Source organism: Vespa mandarinia, chromosome 12 (assembly GCF_050613455.1).
Source record: "Vespa mandarinia isolate Hongniang chromosome 12, ASM5061345v1, whole genome shotgun sequence".
Classification (NCBI taxonomy): Eukaryota; Metazoa; Arthropoda; class Insecta; order Hymenoptera; family Vespidae; genus Vespa; species Vespa mandarinia.
In genome coordinates this window covers 3222501-3232500 of record NC_140821.1, presented here as the reverse complement: position 1 = coordinate 3232500, position 10000 = coordinate 3222501, and the positions used below count along the sequence as shown (strand labels likewise).

At 31.5% G+C, this 10000-nt stretch overlaps 1 long non-coding RNA gene across 3 annotated transcripts in view; it reads right to left on the bottom strand.

Annotated features, from left to right (window-relative positions):
* LOC146872646 (uncharacterized) overlaps positions 1–10000 on the bottom strand; it is a 177666-nt gene that overhangs the window by 99396 nt on the left and 68270 nt on the right. The window contains exon 5 of one of the 3 annotated variants that reach the window (XR_014982845.1): positions 9097–9165. The exons of the other annotated variants lie outside the window; for them this stretch is intronic. This is a non-coding gene — a long non-coding RNA (uncharacterized LOC146872646). The remainder of the gene's footprint in view (positions 1–9096; positions 9166–10000) is intronic. 3 annotated transcript variants of the gene reach the window in all.

Sequence of the window (10000 nt, the reverse complement as noted above, 5' to 3'; positions counted from 1 at the left end):
CGTGATTTAGCAGGTACTGTTAAGTTTTCATCATCTCTACATCCCTCCTCCTCCTTTTATCCTCCCTCCTAACCCTATCCCATAGAGAATAATATATTCGTTTAGATATTCGCGTGATTTATTCCAAACTTGGATTTTGGTGGTTAGACACTTCGGACAAGCGCGTTACAGTGGACTATTTCCTTTAATCAAGAAGCCGACAGTTGTGACTTGGCCGTGTGGACGAACACGAATGGATCGCACATGTATATAAACATACATACATATATATATATATATATTTTATATATATATATGTGTGTGTGTGTGTGTACTATGGGGCCACACGGGGTTACTCTGACAATAGAGTTAATTAGCCACATTTGCATAGAAGGCAAACACGCTCACCTCCAACGAGCCAATCTCTCCTATAACGTTTGCCCACGTCCCTCTGAACAGGCCATATTCTCTCTCTCTCTCTCTCTCTCTCTCTCTCTATTTATCTATCTATCTCTCTCTCTCTCTTCTTCTACCCCTTCTCTTTTTCTTTCTCTCGGTCTATCTCTCTCATTCTTGTTGTATCACATCAGTAGAAATAACGTTCCCAGTTTCGTGCTTTTCAACGAGTAACATCGAAATTGAGAGATACGAAAAAACCTTTAGCTACGAGAAAATATATTGCTACGGGCAGAGAGTAAGTTTTTCCTCTTAAAAAGTTTTCTTCACGAAGAGAGCAGAGAGAGAGAGAGAGAGAAGGAAAGATTTATAGTATCACGATAAACCGTTTCTCCAGTCGTTTCACAGTCGTCGAAGAATAAACTCATTCGAAGTGTATACCAGATTCAGGTATAATCTATTTGAAATTTAATTGACAATTTTTTTATTTTATTTTATTTTATTTTATTTTATTTCATTTTTTTTTCTTTTCCTTTTCTTTTTTTTTTTTTTAATTTATCGATTCCATTAAATTCCAATAAATTGACCCGATTTTTTTTTTTTTTTCTTTTTTTGATTGAGTAGTCGCGAGAAAAATTGTTAAATAAGATAGACACGTGTACGCGTTTAATATTACGTAAATCATTGTGTATATATATATATATATATATATATATATATATATATATTTCTATTTTTAAAATAAAATTTCGATTAATTTCTGAATCTAAATGATCTAAATGATCTAAATGATCTAAATGATCTAAATGATCTTCAAATCCCTTCCTTCCTGCCCTCGTAAAGAAAGAATAAAAAAAAAAAAAAAGAAAAAATGAAAGATAATAAATAAAAATACACAAGGACTAGTTCGAAATTAATCGCCGATAAATCTTGATCTATCTTCTATCAACTTATTAATAAATATCTAAATAAATATACTCGAATGCAATGGAAACGAATCAATTCGAATTTTACTTTGAAAACAACTTTGAAATATCATGCACACACACAGACACACACACATAATGCACGCAAATATATCCATACGCACATGCATTGCTATATATAAAATATATTTGTATTTAAGAATAAAAAAAAAGTATGAACACACACACACACACATACATAAATTTTTGTTCTCTATTCTAACTCAGAGTGACATTTTATTAGCATATTTCGTGATATCGATGATAGAAAACAGCAGCCGGTGCAACGTGCAAAATAACGTTTCGCTAGGAAACTGCAGCAATGCAGTTGCCAAATCTAAAGTTCTGGATAAAATAATCCACGGGTTGTGCGGGTGTATTGTGTGCATTATTGTTATTGTTGTTGTTGTTGTTGTTGTTGTTGTTGTTGTTGTTGTTGTGAATGCACGTGCATTCATGCATCCATACATACATACGTACGTGGATGCATGAAAGCACGCAATAGTATAAATTCGATAGATGTAGGGTTAGAGAGAACGAAATGTGATACGGGATTGCAAGTTGGGTAGTGATAGGGTGCCACGAAGGTGAAATGGGGATGAAATTGGGAAGTGGGGTTGGAGGTGGAAGTGGTAGTAAGGGAAAGAGAAGGGAATGAGGGTAGGATGCTGGGGGTGGGGGAGGAGGAGGAGAGACGGGGGGAGGTGGAAATTCTGCACTCGATATTTTCCCAGCTTGGAATTCACGAAGGCAATTTGGCTCGCACTACCGGTTACGGTCATTTTCCGAATTAATTTTCCAGAAAATAAACGGGCGGGCGTCGTTGACTCTCTCCTCCCTACGTCTATTAATTAACATAGACGTTAAAATCCGTCAAGAAAATTCAAAATGATAATCCAATCGTGATCGAGTTCACTTTTTCGTTCCTTCATTTTTTCTTTTCCTTTTTTTTTTTTTTTTTTTTTTTTTTTTTTTTTTTTTTTTTTTTTCATCACGATTACTATTATAACGATTAATTTATTCATATCTTTTCGAACGTTACCAATATTCATGAAATTTGTATAGTTAATTTTAGAAAATAAAAACCCGTAACATCTTTCTTCGTAGATTAATTAGCAATTCATATAAGAAAAATTTGTATTTGCAAATAGGAAGGCGGTTAGATCTGACAAAGGAATATATATACGGTGTTAAGAATCTTCCCTCTTAATTAAATACGAAGAGAAACCTATATACATACATATATACATATATACATACATAAATATAGACATATATACATACATAAATATATATATATATATAGACACACATAGGTGCTGGATGTGTCCTTGAAACAATGAAATCATTTTACAATAAAAATTATGTATATATATATCGCGCAAATCTATACGAAAACAAAAAACAACAACAACAACAACAACAACAACAACAACAACAACAACAACAACAACAACAACAACAACAACAACAACAACAACAATAATAATAATAATAATAATAATAATAATAATAATAATAAAAATTAAGAAAAATAGAAAATAAAGTAAATGAAATAAAATGAAATAAAATAAATTAATAAATTGTTCTTTAATCCAAGGACATCGTGTGTCGTCTCTGATATTTTGGGGCCTTCCCTAGGGGTGTCGAAAATGTCTACCTCTTTCTAAAGTTTGAACAAACGAAATTTACTTCGTCCAAGATAAACCCGTGGAACCCTTTCCCATCCCTTCCTCTTTAACGTTAATTAAACCCTTTTCCATACTCACGTACCATTCTACAATTTCTCTCTCACTCTCCTCCTCTCCTCCACTTCCCGTCGCCGCCCGTCCTCCTCCTCTTTCTCTCTCTCTCTCTGTTACTCCTACGCACGAACGACGATCCTCGTTTCGAGGATATTTAGCACGATTTCGCTATTATCGTATACCCGGTGACGATTAATTACACTCGAAACGTTGTCAACCATGGTCATTATTGCTGTTATAAAATGGAGGAAGATCGTACCAACTTTCGTTAAGATTAATGATAAAATTTTAAATCACCTTTAGACAGAAGTGGGAAAGAGACATAGAGACAGAGAGAGAGAGAGAGAGAGAGAGAGAGACAGAGAATGATCTCTTTTAATTTCTTTTTCCTTTTGTTTTTTTCTTTTTTTTTTCTTTTTTTTTTTTTTTTTTTTTTTTAAAGGAGAAAAGAAAAAAAAACTAGTTTCAAACAATGAAAATTTTCAAGGATTTAAATGAGAACAAATGAAAATTTTCAAGGATTTAAACGGAGATTAACTGGCATAGTATTTGCAAATTACTATAGATTTTTCATCCTAAGTTTTTCTCTCTTTCGAGTATCTCATTTCGAGAGAAAATTAGACTGATTTCGTGTAACGAATTGTACCTACCAAGGGAGAAGAAGAAGGCCAGAAGGGTAAATGGGTGGATGGGTGGGTGGGTGGATGGATGGGTGGGTGGGATGGATTGGTTGGTTGAGGTAGGAGAAACAGGGAGAAAGATAAATCGCTTAGAAATTTGTTCTTCGAACGATCGTTCTAAATCTAACTTGTAATTTTTTCTCTCTTTCTTTTTCTGTTCTTTTCTTTTCTTTTCTTTTTTTTTCTCTTTTTTTTTTCTATAAAGAAATGGGATTTTTTTTCTCGTAAAGAAATCGACGATTGCTATCATGAAAAAAGAAACTTGACTACCGATCCTTGCTTCCCCCTGCACCCCCTTCCCCTCCATCCTCTTTTTTTTTTTTCTCTTTTTTCTCTTTTTTCTCTTTCAGACTGCTTCACAATCTAATCACGACGTTCGACTCTTCATATAGTCATGATATTTGTGATCATAAATAAAATCAAATATTTATTATGGAAATTGATTTTTACGCTAATTCATTCGACGTTTAATAAATACATATATATATATTACTATTGTGTGTGTGTGTGTGTGTGTGTGTGTGTACGTACGTGTGTTGGTCCTATAATATATCATCATATTAATATTCCGCAATAACCATAACATTAAATGTGATTATTATCGCGAAAAAAAAAAACAAATATATAAAAAAAGAGATATACTTATCCATAATAAAAAATTTTTTTTTTTTTTTTTTTTTTTTTTTTTAATTAAAATACGAATCATCGAAGAGGCGTAATTTTAATAAAAATCTGAAACGTCAATAAAATTTAATAAACCATAAATAATAAATATCAATGAGACGTTCGATATAACGTGGTTTTATTTTTTTTTTTTTTTTTTTTTTTTTTTTTTTATCGTCAAACGATTCGATGAAAGTAAAAATTTATAAAAGTTGAAAAAAGAAAAGAAAAGAAAAGAAAAGAAAAGAAAAGAAAAGAAAGAAACGAGTTCTTAGCTTTTGGCAAAAGGGACCATTTTAGAAAAGCGAATTGTCTCTTGATTATAAATAGACGAAGATAGTTTACCGCGGTCGAAGGGAAACAGAACGAGGCGACTGCTAAATGCATAAGTGCAAAGTTTAAACGCAATATTCTCTTCGCTCGAGCTCGTTCTCTCTAATAAAGCTTTTCTCCTTCTCTATCTCCTTCTCCTTCTCCTTCTCCTTCTCCTTCTCCATCTCCTTCTCTTTCTCCTTCTTCTTCTTCTTCTTCTTCTTCGTGAAGTCACCGTGAAAGTTAGTTCACCCCTCTCGCACTTTCTCTCGTTACATACGCCCACAAACACGCATACATACACACACGCAATATGTATATATATATATATATATATATATGGAGGCACAGAACGACACATGGACACGTACACAGAGATAAGAAACTTTTCGCAAACCTTCGTACGAAAAGACAACTCGAGAAGGAGACAGACGCGTACTTAAACTTTCGATGAACTTTTCATTAAATTAATATTGCGTAATACTTGTTTACCAAAATAATACTCTTCCTTTTTTTTTTTTTTTTTTTTTTTTTTTTTTTTTTTTTTTTTACGAATCATCCGAAAGGATCGATCATTCACGTAAGATTATCAAACTTTTCAAAAGAATTTTTCGTATCTTCATAAACGAGAAAGAAATGAATATTTACTTATGACGTATCTATCGTATTAATGTTTGTATTTTTTTTTTTTTTTTTTTGAGTTTGTCTTTTTTTTATTTTTTTTTGTCCTTGTTAATTTCGAATTATTGAAATAATATAAAGGATAATGGACGATGTGAAACGAAACGATCGATAATAATACGTGAGGTATTTTAATTGTGCCGTAAAAAAAAATAATATTGAATTTTTTTTTCTTTTTTTTAATATATATATAATTTTGGACATTTATTGGAAATCATAAAAAGCAAAGAGGCCGGACTATTGAAGTTCTCAGCGGCCAAGCGTATTAATTTATCTGTGATAGTGATAATTTCATAAAAAAGAAAAATAAAAATAATATATATATATAGGGGCAAAAAAATGATCTGAACATGATATTCTCGGAACAGCAAAAAATATTCTTTCTTTTATATTTAATAGTAATAAATTAATAAATAAATAAATAAATAAATAAGAGAGAGAGAGAGAGAGAGAGAGAGAGAAAATACACACGCACACACACACATACAGAGAGATAAGAAAATATTCTCTGTTCTTAGAACAGCAAATATCTTTCATCTTATCTGTGATAGTAATAATTTCATAAAAAATATATATATATATATATATATATATATATATATATATGTATATGTATATATATACGGAGACAAAAAGATGGTTCATATCTTCGGAATAGAAAAGATTTTCTCTCTTGTATATCTTTTTTTTTTTTATTTTTTTTTTTTTTTTTTTTTTTTTTTTTATACTTTCAAAGAACGAACGACGAACGACGAGGGATAAAGTTTATTCTCTTATACCAATACGTTATCTAAATGCTAATGCGAAAAAGTTTCGCGGTCGTGTTAGCGAGTTCATAGAAGGTTGAACGGAATGGAGGGAGGAAGGGAGAGGAGGAAGGATAAGGGTGGTGATGTTGGTAGTGGTTGGGAGAGGGTAAGGGATGTTGGAAAATGCACCTGATACGTTCAAATCCGTGGCGGGAAGAAGAACATAGTTTGTTTCTATGATATTATTTCACACGAGTTCTCTCAGTTTTCTCGATGGGAAAAAAGAAAAAACAAAGAGGGGAAAAAAAAAAAAGAAAAAAAGCAAAAAGCAAAGAAGAGAGAGACGGAAATAATAGTACGATTTCATTAAACGCCGACGAAACTGTAAAAACTGTACCGAAACTATTCTTTCTTCTTCCCCTGTCTATTTTTTCTTTTTCATTTATTTATTTATTTATTTTTTTTTTAAGGGATTAGTAACGAGGTAGGTTGGGAAGACGTAACAAGTTTAATTTACTTACAAGTAAAAGTTCGATCGCGCGCCGATTAAAAGAAGCTGCTGATGCTGTGAGTGATGTCGTAAAAAAAAAAAAAAAAAAAAAAAAATGAAAAAAAAAACGAAAAAAAAAATGAAAAAAAATAGGAAAAAGCAAAAAAGGAAAAAAGAAAAGAAAAATTAAGGAAGTAAGAAAGAAAAGAAAAAGGAAAAAAGAGATAAAGTGTGACCCGCTTTTAAAGGTGTACGAAGAGTACCACAAAGTGGGACAGTGGTCCAAGTGGATCTTACCGGATAGAAAGAAGTGACACTTAACCTAAACAAAAAAAAAAAAAAAAAGAAAAAAAAAAAGAATAAAAAAAAATCTAAAAAAGAGAAAGAGAGAGAGAGAGAGAGAGAGAGAGAGAGAGAGAGAGAGAAAGGAAGAAAGAAAGAATAACTTTCGAAAGAGTCTCACGATAATATGATACTACCCTTGACACACGCCACTCTTACATCTTCTAACGGTCACTAAATTTCACGTAAACGCGTTTGCTTGTTGATAGAGAAGAACCCTTGTAACTTCTCTTGCGATGCTCATAAATGTTTACAGTAATGTTAAGTGATAATTTCGAAGGTGACAAAGAGGAAAAAAAAAAAAAAAAAAAAAAAGAGAACATTCAAACAAAACACCTTTCATCGCTTTGCTCCAAAACACGAATAATAATCATTATTATTCACCTTAATTCTACATTTGTCCTTCAATTAAATCGTAATTAATCGGTAGCATTGTTATTATCGTTAATGCGAGCCCCTTTTATTGTCTAATAAAGGATTATCATTTATACAAGGGGATCTCTACAATAATACCGAGCATTTAATGTTTCTCATATCTTCAACCAAATTCTTCTTCTTCACTCGTAATTGAAATTGCAAAAAAAGGATCGAAATGAAAAAATTATGAAAATGTTAAAATGTTAAATGTTCCTACGTCACATTATAATAACGATCCAAATAATATAATTTAATATTACTATTATATTATACGATCGAATCTTTTCATCGTTATTCCTTTTTATGTCTGATCAAAAAATTATCTAATTCAAAAGTTATATCATTTTAATCGTAAAACTATAATTAAATAAAGTCTAATTTATATTAAACAAATCTGATAGAAATTAATTGTTAATGAAAATAAATCAAATGAAACGTATAAAGGAATAGTGATATACAGATGATATTATCTCAAATGACTCTACTAAGTCATATCGAGGCATTTTTTTTTATTTCTTTATTTCTTATTCCACTCTATTTTTTTTTTTCTTCTTCTTCTTTTATATATATATATATATATATATATATATATATATATATATATATATATAATATAAAATGTTTCAATTTCAATGACTTAATTTTATCGAAGATATATCATATAAGTATTTTACATTTCTTTCCCTTTCCCTTCTTTCTCTATCCAGTTTTCTATACTTCTTTTTTTCTCCCCTTCGTTTCTTTTTTTATTTTGTTTTTTATTTTTATTTTTTTTTTAACAATAAACCTTAGACGAAAGATATGCGATATAAAGGACGTATGGGTCCATTGAATGAATGAAGATCGATGTAAAACGAAAGAGGGGAAAGAAAGTAAGGGACAGATCGACCCTAAGGATGTTCTAAGAACGCATAAAATATTGTCCAAAGGGAAGAGAAGGGAAGGGAAGGAAATGGAATGAGTAGGGGTAAAGTAGAGGGAGTATAAGGATAAAACGGAAACTTACGGTGATCGGTTTTTCTCTTCTTACGTTACTCTTGTCCGGTCTACGCATCCGATATTATTGACGGTATCGTAAATAAGTTCAAGTAGGGTCACTACTTGTAAACTAAGCCCTTTCAAAAAAAAAAAACAAATAACATATGTTCCTTGAATTTTTTAAGATTCTCTCTTTCTCTCTCTCTCTCACCCTCTCTTTTTCTCTAGTCTTTCATAGGGGAGAGTGAGAGAGAGAGAGAGAGAGAGAGAGAGAGAGAGAGAGAGAGAGAGAGAGAGAGAGAGAGAGAGAGAGAGAGAAAGAAAAGAAGAAGAATTTTTCATATTTGTAAAACAATTTAAAACTAATGATAATAATTCTTCAAAGATTGTTTCGAAACATTTAGAAAGTTGTATCAATTGTCTGATAAAAAAATTTTTTTTTTTTCCTTTTTTTAATCGCACACCTATTATATCAATTACGATTAGTATTGATTTTCTTTCTCTTTCGTTTTTTTTTCTTCGCATGGAATTTTTCATTGTCATTCATTATTCTTTGGTAGAGAGTTATTATTTAAGAAGTGTAACGAAGAAAAAAAAAAAAAAAAAATTTAAGAAGAAGAGGAAGAAGAAGAAGAAAAGAAAAAAGGGGAGAGAGAGAGAAAGAAAAAATTGGAAAACGAAAAAAATTAAAAAACATACGATTTTTTAGGCCTCTTCCGATTATGCATCTCCATTATATCCTCATACTCGAATAAGAATCATACGTACCTGCAACAAAAGAGAAAACATACACATAAATAAATATATATTTATATATACAAACACACACACACACACACACACACCTATATATATATATATACACATTAGTAGAAAAATTAAAAAAAAAAAGTACATAATTAAATAAATCGAATAATAGAACAATGTAAATGAATGGATGGGTGTGGATGGATGAATGAATGAATGAATGAATGAAACAAAAAGGAAAGAAAAATTTAGGAGGGGAAAAAAATAAAAAAGAAAAAAAAAGGATGAGGAGGTACGTTAAAAAGCTGAGACACATCTCGGATTCGAAGGGCATCGCCGAAGGTTCAGTGGGCACGTGTCAGAATTCGTGCCCTTTCACACATTTCTCACATCGAGTCGCGATTACGGAAGGAGTGAGACACGGAGACGAAAAGAGAGAGAGAGAGAGAGAGAGAGAGAGAGAGTAGGGGGAGGGGAAGAATCGAAGGGTGCGTAGGACGAAGGGTAAGAGAACGGAGATTCGCGAAATTCAAGCAGGGAAGAAACGAAATAGACGAAAGGAAAAGGGCTCTGATGTACCGTTGCCTTTTCTCATAAATCAAACGACCCTCTTCAATTTCGGTAGGAGAAAGAAAGAGAAAGAGAAAGAGAAAGAGAAAGAGAAAAAGAGAGAGAAAAACAGAGAGAGAGAGAGAGAGAGAGAGAGAGAGAGAGAGACAAAAACTCTTCACGATCTTATCTTTCTCTCTCTCTATCTCTCTCTTTTTCTCTCTCTCTCTCTGTCTTTCTATCTCAATTTTTTTATCTTTTTATTTATTTATTTTTTTTTTTTTTGTTTTTTTTTTTTTCATATACA